A 26683-nucleotide genomic window follows, 5' to 3' on the forward strand; every position below is an offset into this window, starting at 1 on the left:
TGACAAGCGCAGAAAAAAAAGACCTGTAACCCGGTCAAGGCCTACTTACCGAAGATATCCTTAAAGGATTTGTTTTATTTTACTGAGTAAGGCTTAAGGGGACACGGGAGACCGTGTTATTTTCCCTATCTTTTGTCTCACTCTAACAATTATCATCAAAACTTTGCCGAAGCAAATCTCGAGTTTTAGTGAACCGATGAAGCTGAAAATTTAATCGATTGTGCACCACATATATAGAATATAGTGATAAACTTTTCACATCCATATATGGAGTGGTACTTGAGATCTGCTTCTTCAAATGGATTGGATGATTATAATGACGTCCCGTGCGGCCTTAAACTGTGACAAGTTGTGCATCTAAATGGTACAGGTTTGTTCCGTTTTTATCAACACGATCGGCAATTTTCAGTTGACAAAAACGGAATCGTGACAAAAACGGAATCATTTTCTTAGACGAAATATTTAACAAATTTTGAAATAAAATGGCAGTTTTGTCAGGATAATACATAATTTCATCAATTAAATGTACGGTATTGATTTTTAGAAGCTGTGATTAGCATTAAGATTATTCAATCTTATATAATTTCGTAAATGAAGTTGATTGCAGACTCCAATCGATTAATATACATAAATGTGCTTTGCTTTATGAGGGAAGTGGGTCAAGCTGATCATTGTTTTTTTTTTTTAAGATTTAACAAGAAACAACTTTTTTTTCTTCTCTTCGTCCTCATACTTCTGCGTCTTCTTCTCTTTGGAATTACATCCCAACTGAGAAAGAGCCTTTTTCTCAGCTTACTGTTCTTATGAACACTTTCGCAGTTATCAACTGAGAGCTTTTTTGTCAAGGTACATTTTTTGCATATTTGACACCCGATTGCGGATTAAATGTAGGGTTGTTGTTGCGAAAGTTCTGCAGACTTTAATGAATATTTACGGTTTCCTGAGATTTGAATTGTCAAAATCTATTCAGTAAAATGAGTGTGATGATTTTTCTTCTAAGGTTATCACTACCAACTTCAACTGGGATGCACTGATAGCCATTCAAGAACAGCGCCACCTTCACCTTTTAGCTCTGCGTTAGATCACGAACAGACTAGCACTTAAACTAAACTAAGATTCTATTATTGTATTACGTAAAACAGTTTTAAATGAGCTCGTCAAAAACACAAAAGTGTAATTACTCTAGAACAAGCATCACCAAATTAGAAATTTTTGGTTAGAATAAATTTTGTTAAGTTCTATATGGTATAAGCTCCTATTTAAACTTTTGGTCTTCATATGGAGAAGAGGTGCGTGTCTGCTCAAAGATCAAAATCCCAACAAATTTGGGATGAGAACGTGCGTGACCATCCAGTATCAAATTCAAATTTTCAGCCCTTTTCCCAGCAATAGAGCTAGCGCTAGAGTTCTTTTAAAGTGTGAGTAACGGTTTTGCAATCGTACTCGAATCAAATACTTGAATACTTAGGAACTGTGTTGAAAATTTGGAGAGCAATTTTTACTCCTCAGTAAAACCTCATAATCGTCTCATTTTGGCATCGCCGAGAAGTTCCTGTCAAGCCTGGTTGCTAGGACGTGGCCAGAGCAACTCTTGATTGTTGAAGGATGCATCAATCTTGTCTAACAGCCCATGCTAAGTGTAAAAACTCTAATTGATTAGCGAATAGAAAGAAGAATATGGCTTGACACCTACCATGTATCGTAGGTGCTTAACACTAAAGTCCAAAAATTTAACCCTGATGCTACTGTAAAACATTTGAATTGCTTCAAAATAAGTTTTTAGTTTAGAGTTCAAGCATTTTAAAAATAAATTAAAATCTTTTTTTTTTTGTGTTGATAAAAACGGAATAATTTGTTGACGAAATCGGAACGTGACAAAATCGGAGCGTGACAAAATCGGAACGTGATAAAAACGGAACATACCTGTATTATATTTAGTTTATCGTCAAATATTCCTAAATTCGTGGCTTAAAAACGGCCGAATGGCTTTGGGAAATTTTCCGATTTTCAAATTTAATTCGAACAACGGAGCGAGTTTCTGTGGAACAAAAATTCTCATTTTAGTGTTTTTGAATATGTTTACCACGACTCTATGACACTACCTCGAACGCCACTACCCCGAATGGGTCACTACCCCGAAAGTGTAATATTTTGAGATGGATAATTGTGAAGTGTTGTGATGTGGAATTTCGATCAACAGGTAATATTCGTATGGAACCTAAAAAGGCATAGCCCTTAACGCACATCCTGAAGGTGATGGGTTCAAATCCAACGATCGAGGGCATAGAGTACATTAGTGCTTGCAACTCAACATACTTATGTAAAAATGATTCGTTGACTAAACTAACTCTAAGTTAATAACTGTGGATATGCTCGTGAGAATATTAGGCTGAGTAGCAGGTTTTATTACAGAGGAGATGTAGCTTCTTCTTCCTGGCGTTTCGTTTCAGCTGAAATAGAGCCTGCTCCTAAGCGTTTCTATTAGCACTTCCACAAATATGAGAGTTTTTTTTTGTCGATTGATCAGTTTTCAATGTGTATATCGTGTAACAGGTACGAAGATACTTCACGTTCCGGGAAATCGAAAAAAAAAACATCCGAACCGAAAAGATCCTCTAGCAGCTGGAATCGATTGTAACAAAGGTGGGGGCAAATTGATTATCCTTTAAATCTTTTCAACGTAATCTCACTTATGGAGGACGCAGTTTCCATGACTGTCAATGTGGTAAGGTACAGTGGGGGAAGTGTATCATTCGTCAATATTAAGTATAATTACTTGAATATGTTGAATGTTTTCGCACCATTGTTTCGTTTTAGGTTATATTCTTACGTCCACACTTATACTATTGCAAAAATGTTACTACACGTACACTAACACAAGCAAACCTGTTAGCTGCAAAAATTAAATAATTTCAAAATTGTTTTCCATCAATCAAAAATCCATTGTATCTCTGTCTAAAATCGAAAACTATTAGTTTTTTCGACACATGGTGAGCATTTCAGTTCTAATTGAATGAATCACAATGAAAAATATGTGATTTTTTATAAATAAATACAGAAATATTGTACATGGTACACTTACCCCCACTTTTTTATGGGGTGGGGTAAGTGGATCAAGTATTATTATCATTTATTGGCAGACTGCCTACAAGAATTTTAATAAGTTTTAATAACCGCAAACGTTGTTTTCCTTATTTTTTTTTTTCATTCCCAGCTTAAATTTGTCAAATTGACCATAGATAATTTAAATTAATCCACCTAAAAGTTTTTTTTAACCTTTCTGGTAAAATAAATACATATAAATATAATAATTTCAAAACTCACATGAAACTTTTCGTGGTTTATCTGAGCTGAGTTGCAAAAGAGCAAAATATACTAATTCTCCAATTGAAATCATGTTATCATACCTTATTTGACCATATAAATAATTCTAGACCGATGATACAAACATATAAATAAAAAGAATAAAAGATTTTCAATTTGTTATTCAAAAATAAATACAATTAATATTTTCAAACTACGAGTGTTTTTCGAAAACATCGTTAGGAAGGCTCCATCCCATTACCCCGAACGCCATTACCCCGAACGCCACTACCCCGAACGCCACTAACCCGAATGGGTCACTACCCCGAAAGCCACTACCCCGAATGGGTCATTACCCCGAACGCCACTACCCCGAATGAGCCATTACCCCGAATAGTATGAGATACAGTACAGTATCTTGTTTTGCGTACTAAAATGCGTCTCTAATGAAGGCTGGTAATTAATGGCACGTAAAATTCGTCGGTAAAAAGTTCATCATATATTTATTGACTCCGCAGCACCAATCTGGAGTTTGTCGGTTGGACTTCCGAAGCGAAGTTTTGAACGAATTAACTGTCATTGCTCTGCCGGCTCGGCTTTTATCTCGACTGTTTTTGGAAACAGTCCAACATCACGTCAACGGAAGAAGTTTCACCACAACGGAGGATTTGTCAGTTCGAGCGCGCCAAAATACGTCAGATTGAAAATGTGTTGACTGTGCTTAAGGTGCAACTGTTTGCTATCCATAAATGATGATCAATTTTATAGTTTTGGGGATGTATCGGTTCTACCGGACATAGATGAACTGAAAATGTATCAACATGCCTGTTGTTAGCAAGCATATGATCCGGTAGATCACCGAATGACCGATATGATATAAAACAGAAATATTTTCTTTGGATGCCACGATGAGTCTATCGTGTGTTACCTTAAGTTCGTTGATAAAGAAGAGGAAATTAAGCGAAGTTCTCTTTCTGAATTTTATCGGGATGCACAATATTCTTTCGAAATATCTTGATGGCAACTATATTCTTCTCATTCTTTCTGAGACAGTGCCTGTTTATCAGCTCAGTGGGCAGCTTCGCAATTCAAGGGTTCATTCACAAATTTCATTTCGCCAACAATTGCCATTTTTAACATCTACCCACCCCCTCGTACTTTTTTTTTTGTATGGAAATTCTACATATTGTGAATGGGCTGTAACATTTTGAGGACAACCACCCACAAACTTTTTTGCTCCCTTCAGCGTTACGAAATTTGTGAATGGACTTTAAAAAAATAAGCCTTTTATTGACTGAAAGGAATTCAAGTCCATAACCCTCAATATTGTGTTGCTTAACAGATGCGTAATCACCGGTATTTGGACTTATTGGTGGTGTTCATATTTCAATTTTGTTTTTGAACAATTTTTTTTCTTTCTTATGAATATAGGTTGTGTCATAGCATCACGTTGTTACAGTGATCATTCACGTCATAGCTGCAAACATTTCACCAGAAATTTGTCCTTCTTTTTTAAATAGGCTGTTCTTTCACGTTTTTGTTGGATAAGCTAGTCACTAATATTTCCATATAGAACAGCTTTCTATAAAGGGATATATCTTGAAGGCATTTCCTTTCTTTTATCTTCTTGTATTAAAACAGACAGGTCTCTTTTGGATTTACCACCACTTCATTATCTTGAATCAAAAATATATATATTTTTTGTGGTTATCTCACAGAAATTCAAATTAATGATCCCACAAATAAACAAAAGTTCTTACTGTAGCGTCAGTCAGAGGCCGCCAATTTTTCTAACATGTACAAGTGTACAAGTGCGATAGCGGAACGGTCGTCTATTAGGTTGTTTTTTAGGCGGGTTCCATAGAACAACTTTTGCAGCGACTATCTCAGGGTGAACTTCCATTACCATCGTTTACGAAACAAAATCTTTAAGAAGATCTTAATCTTAATGCACGACACCTATAAAATGAGTAAAGGAAGTGGCTACCGACGTGCAATAAGAGACTTTACTACATCCTAATTTTTTACATACTATAGCTATCCTTCTCTTAATAAATTCACCCTTCTTTTCGAAATAGGCTGTTCTTCAGAGCATTGCAATGTGGATGTGTGAATCTTCTCAAAATTAGAGGACAAAACTTTGTGTGTAAAAATTATTTGCTGAACAATTAGCTGCTTTTTTATCATCTAATATTTGAAAAATACATTTTTGAGCCAAACTCGTGAAATACTCAAAAGGAATCGTACAATTATCTCCCACTCTCTAACTAGAAAATGTCTCAAAATGTTATCCATTCGGGGTAATGGCGTTCGGGGTAGTGGCGTTCGGGGTAATGACCCATTCGGGGTAATGGCTTTCGGGGTAGTGGCATTCGGGGTAGTGGCGTTCGGGGTAGTGTCATAGAATCCGTTAGGAATAATCCTACAATACATCGTTAGGAATACCTACAATGGATGAATTTTCTCCAAATTATTTTAGTTGCAATGTTTTTTGTTGTTCGAATTAGTGTAAACTGATGTATACATATTTTTAATGTATTTTGATTTAAAAATATAATTTTTCATTGTTAAGTACTAAAATGTACCATTACTAGCACTAATAACAAGAACGAGAGTAATATCATTCTTACTATACATAATTACATCACATTTGTTTTGAGAACAGATTATTTCTATTGGTGATCCACTTACCCCACCATTGTGGGGCAAGTGGATCATTTGGCGCAAATTTTTAAGTCCCTAATACTCAATACATAACAATCAGAAAAATCTAAATAATCGATGATTTGAAGTATATTAGTCCCTCATTTGCTATCCACAGAAAAAAGTTTAAATTAGATTATTCACGTCAGCTGTACATAACAATGAAGTTGACTAATGATTTTTCTGTATCCACTTACCCCACGGCACCTTATATGGACGACCCCATACTTAATTCAATTTTTTCAGCCAAAACTGTCCAATACAAAGTATATGGGGAAATTTTGGTCGACATAATCATCTTCTAATTACAAAATCTTACCCCGAATGATAAACGATGATGTAGAAAAAATTTACACCGTGTGGATAAGATTCGTTATATCATGTTTCATTGTCTAGCAAAACGTCAGAAACAGCTGCAAATGAATTGAAAACACATTCAAAGTACATTTTTATGGAGGTATTGTTAGAGTATGCTAGTGATTTTTTGGTATTTTATGTTTTTCTTTCGCAAAAGTAAGTGAAGTGTTAAAGTTCAATTAGCAGTTTTTCTTAAGGACATAGTTGCTTGAGTACCAAAATGGCCTCTAATATGGCACCTTACTTCATTTTCTGCTCCTTACTCACAGTGTTTTCGAGAGTGATCACAAAATATGATTATTTGGAGGTCCTAACCTTATCGTAGAGGGTTGGTTTCTCAACTGAAGGTATTCCATAATATGTTTGTCACAATTTACCAGTTTTTGAATGCAAACACGTAGTTATTGCTGGGATTTGTGTTTTCAAATATCACTCACTACCGAATCACTTCTTCTTTACGCACCGTGTTGCTGTTTGCTGGCTTTTTTGTGCCCGTTCTAAAACGCACTTTTAATTGTATTTCTACTCACTGTAGCAACTCAAAAATCTTTTGCGATACTTGAAACACTATAATTCTTCTCGCGCCGGAGCAAAAAATCACTTAAATTCATCGATTTGTGCTCGAAAAACAACACCGGATGCACAGCTGTCGTTGATTGGAAGTGATGTCGGTTTTTATGTTTGGAATTAATATAATTGTTTGGTATTCATACGCTTGCTTCAACCACGTATTCTACAATTTCAAACCATACAAAAGGTGTACACAATGTCACAAGTGTTGCAAAACATGTTTATGTCTGAGAAAATTCATATGGGACGCAATTTAACAGCAAGAATGAATATGAGATACCATACACTACAATTGACCGTACAATTCAAATGCATACTGATGGCAACTTTTTCCGTCCGTGAGAAGCGAGAGAAGAGAGAAGAAAACTGCAAAAATAATGTCAACAAAGCAGTGCGCATCGTACCTTCGTGCTGTGCGTACATGAATTTTCTCTGCTCTTGGAAGTTTTCTTAAAAACTACCTAAAGCAATAAAACAGTACTTTTCAGTGCTAAAATAAAAAACGGTACTTTTCAGTGCTACTAAAAAAGTACTTTTCAGTACTATTTTCTACTATTGATCCCTTTACGATCCTTGTTTGGATCCGTGCCTTCGATTTTTCGTTGGACCCGTTGGCGAAAGCTAGCGGTGGTAATCCTTCTTGGACACCGTCTTGGGAAAAAACCTCTCGAAGGTCACGTCTTCTTTCGTTTATTAATTAAACATGGTATCAACAGCAAACAAAAGGAAGGGTGAATCACTGAATTCATTACTTCCTTCCAAAAAAGTGGGTTTTAAAACTGTCACTACACGTGGCAAGAATGGAAGAAAGGACGTTTCTCCGGAATGCGAACTTTTTTCCAAGGGTGAAATGAATAATTGTATCGAAATGAGCAATCAGTTCGATGCTCTAGACAAATTTTCCGAACACCAAATCGAAGCAGCCTCTAGCCCAGGCTCTTTGATTGAAGTGAGGAAGCAAAGAGTGCCGCCTATCGTGGTCAGTTGTTCCGAATTTGGGGGATTTAGGCAGGAGATCTTGAACTCCATTAGGGGAATCAAGGTTTCCTTCCAAATCGCAAAGAAAGGAGACTGTCGCGTCTTGCCGGAAACTCTTAAAGATCGCGAACTTCTTCTCAAACATCTTGAAGAGAAGAAGCACATTTTTTTTTACTCATGACGACAAAACTGAACGTTTGTTCAAAGTTGTCTTGAAAGATCTCTCAAGTGACTATAAGTCACCTGAAGAGATCAAAAATGGAATAAATGATTTACTTGGATTTTCCCCAGTCCAAGTAATCATTATGAAAAAGAGAACCCAATCTGGCATTGTTCAGAAAGGGCTTTCTCAAGAATTTTATTTAGTTTACTTTAACAAAAAAGAACTAAATAATTTTAAAGCTTTGGAAAAAGCAAAACTTTTGTTTGATGTCCGTGTGACGTGGGAACATTTCCAGAAACCTGGAGGAAATTACCAGAATCCCACTCAGTGCCGTCGGTGCCAAAAGTGGGGTCATGGTACAAAAAATTGTCGCATGGATGCTAAATGCATGATTTGCGGAGATTTTTCTCACGCAAAAGACGTCTGTCCAGTGAAGGAAGATACCACCAAGTTCATATGCTGTAATTGCGGGGCTAACCATAATTCCAATTTTTGGAATTGTCCTTCACGCTAAAAGGTCATTGAGACTCGTGACAGGCAGATGAAAGATAATATCCGTTACGATAACGGTCGTTTCCGGAATTTGCCTGGTAGAGTATCGAACAATGCTCTTTTTTTCAGTTAACGATCGCTTGATCATGAATCATACCCATCAGGAAGATCATAATCATGTTCATTCACAAACTAATTTTAATCCGTCGGGTAGCCGTTCGAATCTTTCAATTTCGAATGTATCTACCCACGGAAAATCCTTTGCCGATATCGTAGCAGGAAATTTGAACTCCTCCCCTGTTCGTTCCATGGGTACCCATTCCACTTGTTTCAAATCAAATGCAAAAAACCCTACCGCCACAGGTAACTCTTACTCAGCTTCTTCGTCTACCGAAAATTCGAATGGGAAATCATCAAATGGACCCACTTCAAGTGATATGTCTGCCTCAGCTTTTAATTTTCTAACTGAACAATTGAATCTAATGATTGATGCAATGTTCAAAGCCACTACTATGACTGAAGCAGTCCAAGTAGGTGTAAAATTTACAAATCAAATTGTTATTGGATTACGTTTTTCTAATGGATTCAAATAATAATCTAAATATTTTAAATTGGAATGCTCGTTCTCTGAATGGTTTAATTTTCTAACGGTTAATAACGTACATATAGCAGTTATTACCGAAACGTATTTAAGACCTGGATCTAAACTCAAAAGAGATCCTAACTTTTTTGTTTATCGTAATGATCGTAATGAGTTGCAATCATCATTCATAGGCGTATAAAACATCAACTGTTTTCATCATTTGAAACTAAATTTTTTGAAACTTTAGGTGTTTCTGTTGAAACACAGTTTGGTAAATATACTTTCATAGCTGCCTATTTGCCTTTTCAATGCTCTGGGCAGCAAGTTAATTTGCTCCAAACTGACTTGCGTAAATTGACTCGCAATAAGTCAAAATTTTTTGTCATTGGTGACTTTAATGCCAAACATCGGTCATGGAATAATTCTCAAAGTAATTCCAATGGCAGAGTTTTATTTAATGAGTGCTCTTCAGGATATTTCTCAATTCAATACCCTGATAGCCCTACATGTTTTTCCTCTTCAAGAAACCCATCTACGATTGATTTGGTCTTAACCGACTCTAGTCATCTTTGTAGCCAACTGATTACTCATGCTGATTTTGATTCTGATCATGTCCCTGTTACATTTCAAATATCGCATGAAGCGATTCTCAATCCTATCAGCTCCACTTTCAATTATTTACGAGCCGACTGGAATATATATGAAACATTTATTGACTCTAATCTTGATGTTAATATTCCCTTACAAACAAAACTTGATATAGACAAAGCTCTTGAAACTTTAACAAATTCCATTGTTGAAGCCCGGAGCATTGCAATTCCCAAATGTGAAGTAAAATTTGAATCCGTGATTATAGACGATGATCTTAAACTCTTGATCCGTCTTAAAAACGTGAGGAGAAGGCAATTTCAACGCACTTGCGATCCTGTTATGAAAATTATATGGCAGGATTTGCAGAAAGAAATCAAAAAACGTTTTGCTCAATTAAGAAACAAAAAATTTGAAAATAAAATTTCTCAATTGGACCCTGGCTCTAAGCCCTTTTGGAAATTATCTAAAATCTTGAAAAAAACCTCAAAAGCCGATACCGGCATTGAAAGAGGAAAACAAATTATTACTAGCTAATTGCGAAAAAGCTCAAAAACTTGCTATGCAGTTTGATAGTGCGCACAATTTTAATTTAGGACTTACTAGCCCAATTGAAAATCAAGTTACTCAGGAGTTCGAAAATATTCTCAATCAAGAGAACGTTTTCGAAAATGCCTGGGAGACTGATTTGGAAGAAGTGAGAACTATTATTGAAAAATTCAAAAACATGAAAGCTCCTGGCGATGATGGAATTTTCTACATCATCATCAAGAAACTTCCAGAAAGTAGCTTATCATTTTTAGTTGATATATTTAACAAATGTTTTCAATTAGCATATTTTCCTGACAAATGGAAGAATGCTAAGGTTGTTCCAATTTTAAAACCAGACAAAAATCCTGCAGAAGCTTCTTGCTATCGTCCAATCAGTTTGCTTTCCTGCATCACTAAACTTTTTGAAAAGGTTATTTTGAACAGAATGATGACCCACATCAACGAAAATTCAATTTTTGCCAATGAACAGTTCGGATTCCGCCATGGACATTCGACCACTCACCAACTCTTACGTGTAACAAATATGATCCGTTCCAACAAATCTGAAGGCTATTCTACTGGTCTTGCTCTTCTAGACATAGAAAAAGCATTCGACAGTGTTTGGCATGAAGGTTTGATTGTAATATAAAAAAAACTTTAATTTTCCAACATACATTGTTAGAATAATTCAAAGTTATCTGTCAAATCGTACACTTCAGGTTAATTATCAGAACTCCAGATCTGAAAGACTTCCTGTAAGAGCTGGTGTTTCCCAAGGCAGCATTTTGGGACCAATATTATACAATATTTTCACATCTGACTTACCTGAGTTACCTCAGGGATGTCAAAAATCCTTGTTTGCGGATGACACAGGCCTCTCTGCAAAAGGACGAGGCCTACGTGTCATCTGTAGTCGATTGCAAAAAAGTTTGGATATTTTTTCTTCATACATGCAAAAATGTAAGATTTCTCCTGATGCATCCAAAACTCAACTAATAATATTCCCACATAAACCAAAAGCTCTTTATTTGAAACCTTCAAGTAGACATGTTGTCACTATGAGAGGGGTTCCAATAAATTGGTCAGATGAAGTTAAGTATCTAGGGCTCATGCTACATAAGAATTTAACTTTCAAAAATCACATTGAGGGCATTCAAGCCAAATGTAACAAATATGTAAAATGTCTCTATCCCCTTTGTCTGAAGAACAAACTTTTGATATACAAACAAATTTTCAGGCCAGCCATGTTGTATGCTGTACCAATATGGACTAGCTGTTGTAATACCAGGAAGAAAGCTCTGCAGAGAATTCAAAATAAAATTTTGAAAATGATTCTGAGGCTTCCTCCCTGGTATAGTACCAATGAGTTACATAGAATATCCAATGTTGAAACATTGGAACAAATGTCAAATAAAATAATCAATGATTTCAGGCAAAAATCGTTACAATCTTCTATTGCTACTATTAATGCGTTATATGTTTAGGTTAAGTTAGGTTAAGTATATTCAAAGCGTTTTTTTTTTCTCTTATAAGCAGGTGAAATCAACTGACCTGTAAAAATCTGAACTGCTACGGCAAATGAAATGTTATATGTTGTTAACAAAATGTTAATAAAATCTTAAATTTGTTTTGCCAAATTAGGATGACAGTGTAGTCTAAGAACACAGAATACCTAGATATAAGAAATGAATGTAATGTTTGGAATGATACTAATGAAGAAATAAAAAAAATTGTCAACAAAGCACGCATGGTGTGAAAAATGCTTACAATTTTGGCCAAAAAATATGTTTCACTACAAAATAAAATAAATTGCGATTTAGAGCTTTTATGAAAGCGTTGATGAATTCATATCGACAATAATACCTTTGTATGGAACGTATACAAGTTATACCGCGTACTAAATTCTGTGGATGGAGGTATTCATTGAACATGATAATTTATTTTTGGCCGGATCACATAACATTGTGCTGTTCTTTCGAGTTATAGTTACAAAAGCTAGCCACTGATATTTTCTAATACTGTTAATTGTAATGAAAAGTAGACTATTGAATTAGAGATTAAAGGCCCAAACGCAATGATAGCGGAACGGCAACGGAAAGCGGAACCGGTTCGCCAGCACGAACCACAACTAGCTTGTCGACTCAGTGTTAGTTCAATTTCATTCGTTGTCAGCTCAGTCGAGATGGTGTGATTCATCCTGGCGAACCGGTACCGCATTCCGTTGCCGTTCCGCTATCATTGCGTTTGGGCCTTAAGCCACATAAACAAGCAAGACTAACAGATTATTTATAAGAGAGTAAGCAGCTCATTTTTCTCCAGTGTTCTATAATTCAATTCAATCTCCAGGAGCTATAATTTTGATCAAAATATTGAATTTTGATGTAGAGCTATTTTTGTTAGGTGTTAGTTCAGATCTCTTATAGGGCTGCCTAACCAAGATTTTTTGAAGGGAAGTTTATCAATCTAAGCAGTCAGTGGGTGCGAAGTGTGGTCAATGGGGCTCTGCACAAAAAAGTACCTCTCCCTTTCATTCTTTCACGAAACGTGTAAACAACAAGGCCAGTAAACGTCAAAATCCCATACAAAATCAAAACAGTGCAGAGGCCTATTGCGGGGAAAGTGGAAGTGACAGCTGGTGAGTATGTTTAAATGTATCGTTTCTATGGGATTATTACGTATTGTTTACCACAGAAAACAAATCCTACCGGTGATGTGAGCATTTTCCTCCGCATTCCTGAGCTTAATTTGTGTTTCGCTTGTATTTGAAGTGATGTAATGAGCGATTTTGAACTTGAAATCTTGGATACAAGCCTGTTTGAAGAAATTAATTTAATAATTTGTGATTTCAACCAATCCAAACATTCAGGCAAATTGTGTGAGACATAACTTTCACTAGCATCCTCCAACCAAAACAAACTCGCCAGCTGTTACCTGGAATTTCAACATGACGGATGCGGTATTCTGACAGATTGATCTGCCTTCCTTTTATATACCTTTGTCCAACAGCTGTTATTTGGGATTCAGCTAAAGATTTTTTGTTTTTATAAATTTAGCTAAAGAGTTCCGCATATCAAAGCGATTTTTTCGCTGTAACGGAGATAGATGCTTGTGATTTCATTGTGGTGTCAATGCAGGAAGTGACTTATGTACTTGATGAAATTAACGAACAATCAATTTACCCGACCCTTTTCACAATTGTTAGGCACAACAATAGGGGGTCATGCACAAATTACGTCACGCTCCAAAGGGGGGGGGGGAGGCGGTTAAGCCAAGCGTGACAAGCCTTACAAAAAATTGGAGGACTCATACAAAAAACGTGACATAGGGGGGGAGGGGGAGGGGGTCTGAAAAGTTGAAATTTAGCGTGACATAATTTGTGTACCATCCCTAGGCTCTTCAATATTTTTCTGAAGTAACATCGGGGCCCAGATAGAGATCGATCGTCGGATTTGAACCTGTCAGCCTCAGCATGATCTTACTTGCGCGTTAACCTGTATCCGACCGGGTTACGATTTGTTTTTTTTTTTTTCAAATTGTTATTGTAAACGTTCAATTCAAATGATTTTGATGCAGTTTTCACTAAATGCAATCCAAAGGCTTCTAGTTTCATACACTGGCACAAGTGGACCAATTTATTTCCTATGGCCGGAGTTATTCCGGTGTCCTCCTGGGTCAGGTCGCGTAAAAAATTGTTCAACTTCCTTTTCTGAACAGATTAACCATAGTAAACCCCTCTTATTAAACGGAAAACAGAAGTGATGTATCCTCTGCTAATACTGTGATAAGGCTATCCATAAGGACTTTCCGCGTTAGGATGTTTTTGGATGTTTATAATTTTGCTCAAAGTGTGAATGCAACCGAAACGAATGAGTAAACAAAGCATGCGAGTGTTGCCGGAGCTTTACATTTTCCTTTGTAATCGAACGGTCACTCCGATCGTGAAACGTCAAAAGCTCTTGGTAAACAAAATAACCAGCTGATCGCAGCTGTCTCATGGATTGCCTTATATCGTGAGGCAACCAATTGCGGTCAAGGTCACCTTATTGTCCTCCGAAAAATCCGGAACATCCTTAAAAGTGGTAGGATACCGGAATAATGCCGCTTTAAAATTATTGTTAATTTTCTTAAAAAAAATATTGTTTGTTGAAGACAGTGTAGTTCTATACGAAACCATTAGCCTTTCCGACGATAACTCGAGAGAACAGTATATTTACGAAAGAAGGGGTTACTGATTACTGATTGCAGCTATGACGTGAATGATAACTATAACAAAATGAATCAAAGAGTAAGCCTATGTTCATAAGAAATCTTCTTTTAACAATAATAAAGAAATTGACCGCTGAGTTTATTTTTTCAGTTTGCGTGCTGTTTAAGAAAGTTGATACTGTCTGAACCATGAAGTTCTCTCTGTTTAGCAAGACTATGTTGAGAGTACAGTCAACTTTCGTTCGCTGCACTAAACCTGTAGCCCACTTAGTCAAAGACTTTCACAAATCAGGCTGAGTTTCTAGCTGTCAAATAACATAGAATAAAAGAAAAACAGAGCTATCAACATTTATAAATTGCGTCTTTTGTCAGAAAATGACGTTTGCTTTCGTTTTAGGTGGGCTATAGCCCAACTAACGGGAGCCCAATCAAAACGTAGCCCACTTAAAGGTAGTGCAATGATCGAAATTCGACTGTAATAGGGTCGAACCCCACTAATCGAGAATCTTCGATTATGTTTTTTGATTTTTGTTCAGTTGAAAAATAAAACAATAGGATCCTCCGCTTAATTTTTGGTCAAAAACACATGTTTACTCAATTTTTAAATGTAATTTTTTGGTTCAAGTCTAAAAAGCATTTTTTGGGAAAATAAGACTACGTGATTTATGAACAAGACCCTAAGGGGTGGTACATAAATCATGTCACGCTGAATTTCAACTTTTTTGACTACCCCCATTTGTTACGGTTTTGTATGAGTCTTTAGAAACATTTTTTAGGGCTTGCACGCTTGGGATGGGAGGGGGCTCTTGGAGCGTGATGTAATTTGTGCACGATCTCTTAGAGCCGTTGTCAATTTTTTTTACTTTAAGCCTTATTAAAATTATAGCTGCTTCAACAGCAACAGAAGAGAAGAACTAATACTAATACTAATCTATAACCACTACAACAGCATTAGTATTATTCAAGGAAATTCCAAATTTCATATGAATTACAGTTTCCAACGAAAGTATTAATGGCTGTTTTTTCTAGACATAACTCAAAAACTAGCTCATGTTAGATAGAAGGGAACTTTAATGATTGAATCGTTGTATAATGCCACAAATACAGCGTAATAAAATAACATTTTTGCGTGTCTCAAGCATCAAATTAGTAGTATCTAGTAAATTTGAGGTTGCTGAATCTAATGACATTCTATGAAATGTTCCAGCACCTTACAATTTAGCGCTACAGGTCGCCAAAGTTGTGTAAAACAGTGATTTTATTGTTGTTTACATGATGTTCAAGGTATGATTTATCGAAATTATATTAGTGATCTTATCCATGAAGTATGCAAAATAGGAATTCAACTTTCATTTGCGAAACCATTTGGTTTGAACTGCACGACAAAATTAAGATTAAATCGATTTTTTCGACATGTTTGCAGTCTCCAGGTAAATTTCGTTTCTTTTAAGTTTGTTAGGAAGATTATAATCACTAACGGAATAACTCGGAAGAACAGCTGGTATATTGAAGAAGCGAAATAATCTGAAAAAATTTCACTATGAGCTAACCATCGTTGGTAACCACTAGCTTACATTACAGACGTTACGCTGGACCTCGGTCGTTCCAATATTGCACCATCGTTCATATTTTCGCCCCCACTGCTATTAGGGGGAGATCCCCCAGTACCGGACACTTAAGCCACTAAATTCATAATTCGAAAAATATTGATTTTATGTGCTCGTGTTACCCATTTATGATAAATATTATCATTTTTATAGTGTACAAAAATAAATTTGAAAATATAAATATGAATTTTGATATTGCATTTTGATGATGAGTTTAAGTACCAAATTGATCGATCTCGAAAGGTGGCACCCAATACTGGACAAGATCTGGAAATGCCTCGTATTCTGTAAATTTGAACATCATCGAATGTGTACACTATAGGAATAGTTTATAATTACCAATTCAATGCATTTGCTACATTTACAAGAATAATTTGAGCTTTTCTTAGTTTGCAAGATGCCTGTCAAAAACCTCTTTCATATATGATGAAAAATAGCACATTTTACGATGTTGCTCTGAATGTTCATTATTCTTAATTTTATTGCATATTTGATACCATGATCGACAGAACCCATGAAAAATGAAAGTATTCTGAGACACCGATGCAATAATTACAAAGATATCATATAACAAATCAAGCTGTCCGAAACTGAGGGACAGGAGGTGCTTAACCAAAATTGTAATTTGTCCATATTTAGTTCCATTAAGGTACAAAATACATTCATACTATCAAATACGGATTATGTTTGATCATGCTTGCGGGATCCAAAGTATTTTTTTCATATTAAAAATATTTACTAAATTGGCTCAAAATTTAGTGGATACGTCAATTTTTTAAAGATTTTCAAACTTTTCTACTTTTTTAAAAATGCATGCATATTTCAAGGATGTGTTATTCTACGCAATCATTAGTCTACTTAATAGCTTTCCTTTCTACTAATACACCATCTTGATTGGACCATGATTTCTCAATGTTTCGGCTTTGTCCAGTATTGGGTGCTGTCCGGCACTGGGGGATCTCCCCCTATACCCTTCTAAACTATTTGGGGTAATGGGTGGCGTTCGAGTAATGGGGTGGAGCCACTACACTAGAAATATATCCAGCAGTATCTCGTTGTGTTTCATCTATAACTCTCCTTTATAATTCTAGTTATGCTGATTGAAATTCCTTCACACATACACTAGAGTTTTTTTTGAAGATGAGGGATTCCACGGAGGCATGCAAGTCGATTCTGATCGACCATTTCAAAAATATCTGAAACTTTGCACAGTTTTTCAGTTCCATCTAAATCGTCATTTTCCGATATCAAATCTTCAAGTTGAGTCACGACTAACTTTTCAAAAGGGTGTATGTGAAAATGGTTCAAAAATATTCAAAAAGCTGCACAGCAAAAACGGTTCGTTCGATTGTTAGACAACTAAAGAAACAAAGTTAGACAACTAAATAAAAATTCCAAAAAAAATACACACAGTAAAAAAAAATTTTTTTTGCATTAAAAAACATCATTTTTGTCACAAAAACTCAAATATCTCAAAACCCTATCGGAATACCAACGTAATTTTTTGAGGGAAAACGGTCCATTATATTAGCTATCTACCATAAAAATTTGGTGATGATAAACCAATAAACAAAAGTTATGACATTTCAAATATTTCACAATTTTGACACTTAGTGAATTTTTTTTTTTTTCATTGTTATTTTTTTTTTAGGACCGCAGTTTGTTGCTGAATTTTTTGTTAAGGGTACCACATGAGGTTAACAAGTTGTTTTCATGATATTTTATTTAATTATTCATAACTATTATAGCATCTATTAGAAAGTTAGACGCGATCCAGTGTTGTGATCTAAAGTCTTGATAGTGTCATATTTTTTATTGTACGTAACTGAAGAAAAATTCTCTCAATAGTGTTGAAACCTTTTGATAAAAGAAACCTATAAGAAATCTAATATTGAAGACAAAAGCTACAAAAAAAGTTTTCTATACAGATATACGACTAGTTTACCTGCAAAAAGTTTACCTCGTAGAGAACAAGGGTCTATACCCAGGTGATCTAGTATACGTAAAGCAGGTCGGTTTTCTCCACAAAGTTAAAATCTGATTACACCTGGCTATAGACCCGCCTTGGTAGAGAATAGACTTTGTTAATCATATTTGGGAGAAAGCGAGTAACTTCAACAACATCAAAAACATGATAGGTACATACCATGAACATACTCACGAAAAAGCTAAAAATATACTACCACTATGGTTATAAAAGATTTAATTGTAAAATTTGTCTCAGTCAAGCAAACGACACCAAACTAGTCAGTAAAAACTTAAAAGTGATTTTGTTTATTAAAATCTAACGAGCAACATGAGTAGTCGCTTTCTCAACTGTTGCAGGCCGTTTGCAGAAAAAAAGTGTTCGAAAGAGCTACGAAATGTCACCGAAAGCACCATAGATAAACTGAAAGCGGCTGGTTATGCTCCAATGTCTACATTGAATACAAATTTACGCATTTGTACGTCCTGCCGTTTAAACGTTGACAAACGGGCAATCTGTACATCATCGGTGGATCAGGTTGCAGGAAGTTCGAAAACAACAACAACTGAGGAATTACTAGATTTACCGACAACAACTGAGGAGTTACCAGAAGTACCAAGTGCAGATAGTCTTGCCACGGTACCATCAGCGACATCTGTTTCAACAAATCAATCAGAAGATGAGTGCATCCAGAACGAAAGGATAGCTGGAATAAAAGTATTAAAATGTTAACTGGTAGTCTTTTGTGTGAAAATACAACATCAAATTGCTATCTACGATCTTGTTTGGATTGTCCAGATTCTTCATCATTGGAAAATACTTTATTCGCTGAGTTTTAAGAAAATTATATTGATCAGTTATCATTTGAGCAATGGGTGACCACGGATAGGTGTGACCTAGGAACTATTGTAAAACCTGTAGATGAGTTTGTGTCATTTTTTTGCTTGAAATTAGAAAGTTTAATTCCTCACGACTTTATTAAAACAGAGCAATCCCGCTTTTTAAAAAATACGAAAAATACATTACAAGATGGTGAATTTTTAGTCATTTGTGATTTTTCTGAAAACTATAGCTTTGTATTGCAATATGAAGTGCAGTCCCATCACTGGAACGTACAACAAGCTACAATTCATCCATTCGTTATTTATTTCAATGGAAGTACGCAAATTGAACATTTTAGTTTTATTGTAATTTCCGAAGATTTAAGACACGACTCAGTATCTGTAAATTTGTTCATTGCCAAAATGATTAACTTTTTACGCGTTGATAAGGATAAAGAAATCAGAAAGATATATTTCATGTCTGATGGAGCAGCATCGCAGTACAAAAACCGTAAGAATTTTTCGAGCCTATGTCAATTTAAATCAAAGTACGGAATTGATGCAGAATGGCATTTCTTTGCTACGTCACATGGCAAAGGTCCTTGTGATGCTATTGGAGGAACCATAAAGCGCATGGCCACAAGAGCAAGTTTAGCCAAATAACGTGAGCATCCAATTAAAACTGCAAAAGAACTATTTGATTGGGCGAATCGCAGAAAAGAAGAAGATTTAACAAAATTATCATTTTGTTTTACTACTACTGACGAGTACGAATTAACGGCATCAGAGCTCAGCGAGCAATATAATAACGCGAAAACGATCCAAGGAACCCAAAAATTTCACTGTTTCATTCCATTGTCAGAAAATAAAATTAAAGCAAAACTATCCTCGAACTGTACTGATAATGATGCAAAAGTGTTCAATATTGTAAAAAAATTGAATAACAATAAATAAATAAATAAGTATTAATAAAATGTTTTCATGATCTCATAACGCATACCCAAATCCAAAACTTTTAAAGTTTATATATAACATTTAGAAACTCATCGATCATACTCTAAAAAAAATATCCTGGTAAAAAAAAAAATATTTTCGTGTAATCTGTTAATTCATTTTAATTTATACATATATACATATATACATATACATATAATATTTATACATATACATAATATTTATACATATAATATACATAATACTAATGAATACATGAAAACGACTTGTTTAATTCACGCAAGGCCCTTAACAATAAAATCAGCAACAAACTGCGGTTCCCGTAATAATTTACACCGAAAAAACAATTTTTTTTCTTCTAAATGTGAAAATTGTGACATGTTTGAAATGTCATAACTTTTGTTTATTGGTTTATCATCACCAAATTTTTATGGTAGATAGCTAATATAATGGACCGTTTTCCCTCAAAAAATTACGTTGGTATTCCGATAGGGTTTTGAGATATTTGAGTTTTTGTGTCAAAAATTATGTTTTTAAATACAAAAAAAAAAAAAAAAATTTACTGTGTGTATTTTTTTTTGGAATCTTTATTTAGACAACTAACTTTGTTTCTTTAGTTGTCTAACAATCGAACGAACCGTTTTTGCTGTGCAGCTTTTTGAATATTTTTGAACCATTTTCACATACACCCTTTTGAAAAGTTAGGCGTGACTCAACTTGAAGATTTGATATCGGAAAATGACGATTTAGATGGAACTAGAAAACTGTGCAAAGCTCAATCTGAGCCATGTAATTTTCACCCAGGCTAAATTAAATGCATCGGAATGTGGAACACATATCAGTTTTTCTCCAGAAATATACAGAAACCCATCATAACTTTGTTTCGTACTCTCGTGGAGAACCCATTCGGCTCTTGTCCAAAATTGTTCAAATATATTGCTGGAGCAGAAACTGGGTCACATACACGTTTCTTCTAGGTATTGCCAAATACGTATCCGTAACTTGGAAGCCTTTGAAGCTTCTTCCCTGAAATACATTCAAAAGGTACTCAAAATATCATTTGTTTGTACGGTGTTGATAACACACCATTCCAAAACACATCAAAATGGTTCACATATAGTTTAACTAAGTCCTAACTGCAAGTTGATGATTTACTTTTGTGTTTACCTACACCTGGACCGTATGATGCTCATCATTTTGGTCAATTTGTTGGACTCGGTTGTTTGGACCATCCATTTCAAACATTTCCCTTCGACGAAAACCTACATCAAACATAGATTCTTGGAAGGAAGTTTGTCGACGCCTGTAAATTTAGTTTTGGTTTTAGTTTCGTCCAGCTGCAGTTACAGAAGCAACTGTCGTCCAAAATACAGCCAAATCCAGGGTTTCCCTAACTTTTCCATGATATTTACCAGATCAACTTCAAACGCACTAAAGAGAAGTAAAAGAAATAAAATCTAAACGAACAAAGCCCTCGGGACATACAAAGGGAAACACTATAAAAAGCATTTATTACCGTCTGCGAGTCCAGATCCCAGCATAAAACGAAATCAATCAGCACACTGTTTGTCGTCAGTTGGTCGCAGCTCGGTCCCCCAAAAGTCACTCACATCTCGAAAGTAATCAATTCTTCCAATCGGATAGCATGCAAGCACTTCAGTATCGGACTCAACAAGAAAAATCGTCAAATCGTCATCTCATGATTTCAAAGAAGAGAAGATCTCAACAAGGACTGAAAGGTTGGCGAGGATTTTGAAATAATCAACGCAAAGGTTTTCTAGACTGTATAGCCGAAAAATGCCCTTGAACAAATGCCCTTCTGCCTAAATCCATCAAATTCAAAAATACTGACCACGATTGGCGGCACCATTTGCTTCCTCACTTGGATTGAAAAATCTGGGCTGGGGGCTGTTTAGATTTGAAGTTCGGCAGATGTTTCTTAAAAATTGAAATGATTGCTCATTTCGATACGATTTGTAACAAACCTGAAGGGATCTGTTTGTCACAAGTCGACCGGAACTTGGTTATCTTGATTCTTCCAACCGGTTTAGGGACAAAATGTCGAAAGACAAAACGTCGAATTCCAAAACGTCGAATGCCAAAATGTCGAATCCCAAAACGTCGGAAGGGACAAAACGTCGAAAGCAGTCATTTTTCTAGCGAAGGTGTTTGGATGAATAGTGTTGCTAAGGAACAAATGGTTGCGATGCAAACGGTGTTGGAAACAGCAAGATTCTCAATTTTCACCACAGTAAGCAAAGAACAAATTTTCAGAAAAGTGTAACTCTTACATCCATTTCTTGCGAGGAAAGAAGCACCTTATGAAGCATACAGGTATCGTTGAGTAAATGACAACTGTCTTAAGTAGGATACCATTTAATTCCAACTTACGGTAATTGATAGTTTCAGTTCAAAATATGTGTTTGAATAAAATAAGCACTTTGATGAAAGTGTTTTATAACCTGAAAATTAAAAACAAATACCTTAAACAAAACCAACAAGTTTTAGCAATTTTTATCGATTTTCTTCACATTTCTTCGCTTTAAATCGAATAAATTGAAGTTTTACCACATATTCACATTTTTTTCTATTCGACGTTTTGACATTCGACATTTTGTCTTTCGACGTTTTGTCACCAAACCCTTCCAACCAGATTAGCAATCAAACATTCCAGTATCGGACTCAACAAGCATACTCGCATTCGTCCAATCGTCATGACTTTCGATCAAAGTAAGAGAAGTAGGTGGGGTTGCTTCCTCTCCTCCCTTGGTGGATATTTAAGAGCAAATCGCGAAAAGTGCGTCCCAATTCTCACCACCGGTTAATCCGATTTAAACTTATCGCAAAATGCGCGAATGGTGTAATGCTAATTTCTGCATAAAAGTATAATCGAATAAAAATCTGTCAACGTTTGCTTATTTTTCTTTTCTCTCATTTTTCCAGTCGAATCCAGTTCGGTGATTTCATGTTTGTGTCGTCGATGGTGAAGTGATCCGAGTAAATACTCTGCTGAATATTCATGATTGCATTAATTGACCAACAAGTTCGTCGTCGTCATCGTCGAGCCAATCAAGGTGAAAGTGTTGCGCGGAGAAGATGCTGGGGGTAGTAGTTGTGGAGAAGACCCGGAAAATATTTGTGTTTCATCGAGCGTAACAAGTGAGAATTAATTGGAAACGAAACTCGCGCGCGTGTGAGTGTGTTGTGATGGACCATTCCGCGGTCCACTGATAATAATGTGCAGAATCTGAATATCTAACGTCACGTGGCCATTGGGTGTATTTGTTCTGATTCCGAAAAGAAGAGACCACAGCACCCCCGGAAGAGAAGTCGCTGAATAAACGGATTATACGGAAAATTTGAAAATTTCCCACCTCGTAACGGGCATCAATCATCGTGGTTTGTGTGCCAGCCAGCTGAACCCATCTGTGTCAGGAGATCCAGAGCAGTGTGAGAAATTCGTGTGTGCGATTTGGAGTGAGGGAAAAATACCGGGGAAAAGCGTTTCCGTGCTTCCGGTTGAATCATCGGCAGCAGCAAGCAACGGTCGTGTCCTTCTTCTAGTGGGACCAGGGATCATGGATCAAATTCACGCCTCGTCAAGTTCCACATTCTGCTACCGATTGCCGTCGCCGTCGTCGTTCAGAATCCGGTAGGACGCGAGTAACGAAGAAGAAGAAGAATAAAGGTGAGTTTGTGTTGTACGACGGATGGGATCCTAGTTCCTCTATAGATGTACCCATGCATTAGGGTGGTTCATTTTGATATGAAAAAAAATATCAAAATTATGCTACACTTACCAATTTTGCTCATGTGGCACCCAGAAAATACTGTGAAATTTCGAATGGACTCCGCCAATTCTACACTGGTAGAACCAGAATCCCAAAATCATGATTAGGACTCATTGTATCATGATTTCAGTGTGATATCATGATTCTAAATCGTGGTTCTCATGCATTTATTAAAAAAAATGCTAGGACAGGATTTAAACCATGATCCCTTTGATTGATCTACCACACAACTTTGTCGTGTTGGATTGTAGATGATCGATACGAATGAGTTTATTAGAAGCTCACGCTTATGAAGAATCATAATCATGACTTTATAAGTTATGATCTAACCAAATTATGAATTCCATGACTTGTGAATCATCATTCAAAAGCCAGCTTCAATTTTTCACAGACAAAATCATCCAAATAAATCAATGATATTTTGTCGGCTTTAGGCTACTTGGTTGAATGACGTTTGGTCAAATGACATTTGATCGCAAGTACACTTAGTCGAAGGGCCATTCGATAGAAAATCTTTAGAACATCTCGTCGGATGACATTTGGTCGAAAAACGTTTGCTCGAAAGCTTATTTTGAAATGGTTTATTGAAAGGTCATTTGATACATACGACCGAAATGCAATGGAATTTGCAATTTACGACAAAATTTGCACAATGGAATGCATGGTTTGAACTGTATGACATTTGATTTAAACTACACTTTTTTATATTAAACTTTGGGAGGGATTATTAAAATATGTTTAAAACTACAAATGAACTTTAACACTTCACTTTTTGCAAAAAAAAATAAAATAAAATACTAAAATCACTAAGGTGAGCAAATACCTTTAAACTCTAATATGTGTTGCTTATCTTGACAGATAGGCCTATTTCGTCTGCGACTTACAGACTTCTTCAGTGTCGAGTGCTCGACACTGAAGAAGTGAGAAGTGAGAAGTGAGTGAAGTGTTAAAGTTCATTTGTAGTTTTATTTGATTTAAAGCTTATTAAGAAGACACTGGCAGACTCCCAATCGGCGGGGAACGTGTTTTTGGAATAGGCCTTCTGTTACTTATGCATTAATTATAGTTTTCTACAAATCCTTTTGTTAATCTTATTTGGCTTTTTGCAAAAGCATAGTGGAGGGTCATATTCAAAATAAACGGATTGCGCCATTAAAGGAACCATGCTTAAACATACCTCCACTAATGGAACAGTGTTTCTATTATTGGTTTTTGAAGGGCTATTTTTGCAACAAATCGTGAGTTTTATCCATTTGCATGATATAAGCTTTTGAAATCTATCGACTTATAAGTTTGAATAATATTTTTTTATGAATTTATCAGCATTTCCAGCTGTTTTTGCTTAGGTACATTTGAACATTAGGCAATAGTACATTTGCCCTAAACAAGAATACTGTGCTTATGCTGTATATCGGTTGCGGTAATACGAATTGACTGAGGTGACAAAAATTGGCTTGCTTCCATTTGAGATCAGCTTGTCTCGATCCGCAGAAGAAGCCTTAATGAAAAGCAGCATGAAATGTCAAAAAACAAAGGGTTGAACAATGGATGGAAGAATATGATGCATCATCAAATTGAATAATGAAATATTGCAAACCACACATTGCATTGATTTGAGGTAAAATGGCTTGAACTCTTTTTTTTTCCAATTATACAATCACTCTCTGTATTAGCAACGAAATGCTACTCTCACCCATAATCGTACTAAACGTAAAACTTTGTTTTCATACTATTTCATTCGAGCAAATGTCCTTCGCACGAAATGTCGGTTTGACCAAACGTCATATGTGTTCTATTGCACACAAACGATTTCGACAAAGTTTCCCTTCTGCCATTCGTTCATATTTCTTTCAACCAAATGTCACAGATTCCATTTCGTCGAATAACGTTGGAAGTAAACTTCAGCGAATGGACATTTGGTCGAAAATCAGTTGGTTTCAATAGGAATCATATGACATTTGACCTACAGGACTTTTACTGAAAAGAACATTCGGTCGAAAAAAAAAGAAAATAATCAGTGTATAACGTGTGGTATTTGATCAGATAACACTTCAATTTGCAGATTTTTCCACCAATGTTTTGCAAGTGAGCATCAAAGATAATGAGATGACAGTTCAATGCTGTAACGGTTGAAAATTTTGGTCGATCCAATGGTGATGAAATAAGCACTGTTTTTTTAAGTATAATTTTTGAAAAATATCACAGCTTCAAGTGAAAATTAAAAAAAAAATGTTTTTTTCAAAATACTTACGAGAGATTAACGTATTGACTTCCGGATGAGCCGTAGAGAGTTTCAATTAGACGTGTAGTACCAGAAATATGGACACAACATTTTTTTTTTCTTTATTGTAGTGGGTGTTAAAACATTTCTTCCTTCAAAGGGCAAATCGTCCACTGAAAGCATTAACGTGTCGGTGTCTCTCTAAGTGAAATCAAAACAGTTGCGTAATAAAAAAGTGTTGGTAAAAATCAATCAGGAATTGCAAACTAATGATGAATGCTTCTCCATATAATTGCGGATATCCTTGAGTGGTTTTCTACGAAATTTCTAACAATGTTGTAAGCAACTCGTTGAACTCGATTTCTACAGTATTCGTCATAATTATCCAACGAGGCTTCTGTAATAGTAATTTAAGCAAAATGTTACGAAATTATGATTATTACAGCTTGATATTTGCGACTCGTGCTGTAAAATAATCATTCTGTAACTTGTTGCGTAAAGTCGTTTCATGACATATTGGCGTGATGAAAAACAGGCTGTTCCGATGAATAATTTTAAAAAGATTTTTTTAAGGATTTGCTCAATAAAATCCCTTAAAACTCCAATGATATTACCTCCAATAATATCCATAGATATCACAATGAAAGTTTTCTCGGAAATACTCATAAGGTTTCCAAAAGTTATTTTTTCATAAAATTTTTCAACAATATCTCCAGTTGGTACTCTGGCAGATCTTCCAATGATTCCTATAGGAGTTCTTCAAAGTAAGATTGTTCAAAACTTTTTGGGACAACTTTTCCAAGGATCCTACAACAATTCCTTAAACCGATTTTTCTAGATGTGCTGCCA

The 26683-nt window shown here is 35.7% G+C and overlaps 1 long non-coding RNA gene across 1 annotated transcript in view; it reads left to right on the forward strand.

Annotated features, from left to right (window-relative positions):
• Nucleotides 1-26683, forward strand: part of LOC110674126 — a 48797-nt gene that overhangs the window by 11696 nt on the left and 10418 nt on the right. The window contains exon 2 of the long non-coding RNA XR_002498688.1: nucleotides 22766-23510. This is a non-coding gene — a long non-coding RNA (uncharacterized LOC110674126). The remainder of the gene's footprint in view (nucleotides 1-22765; nucleotides 23511-26683) is intronic.

The sequence above is a fragment of the Aedes aegypti genome, chromosome 1 (assembly GCF_002204515.2).
Source record: "Aedes aegypti strain LVP_AGWG chromosome 1, AaegL5.0 Primary Assembly, whole genome shotgun sequence".
NCBI classification, from domain to species: domain Eukaryota; kingdom Metazoa; phylum Arthropoda; class Insecta; order Diptera; family Culicidae; genus Aedes; species Aedes aegypti.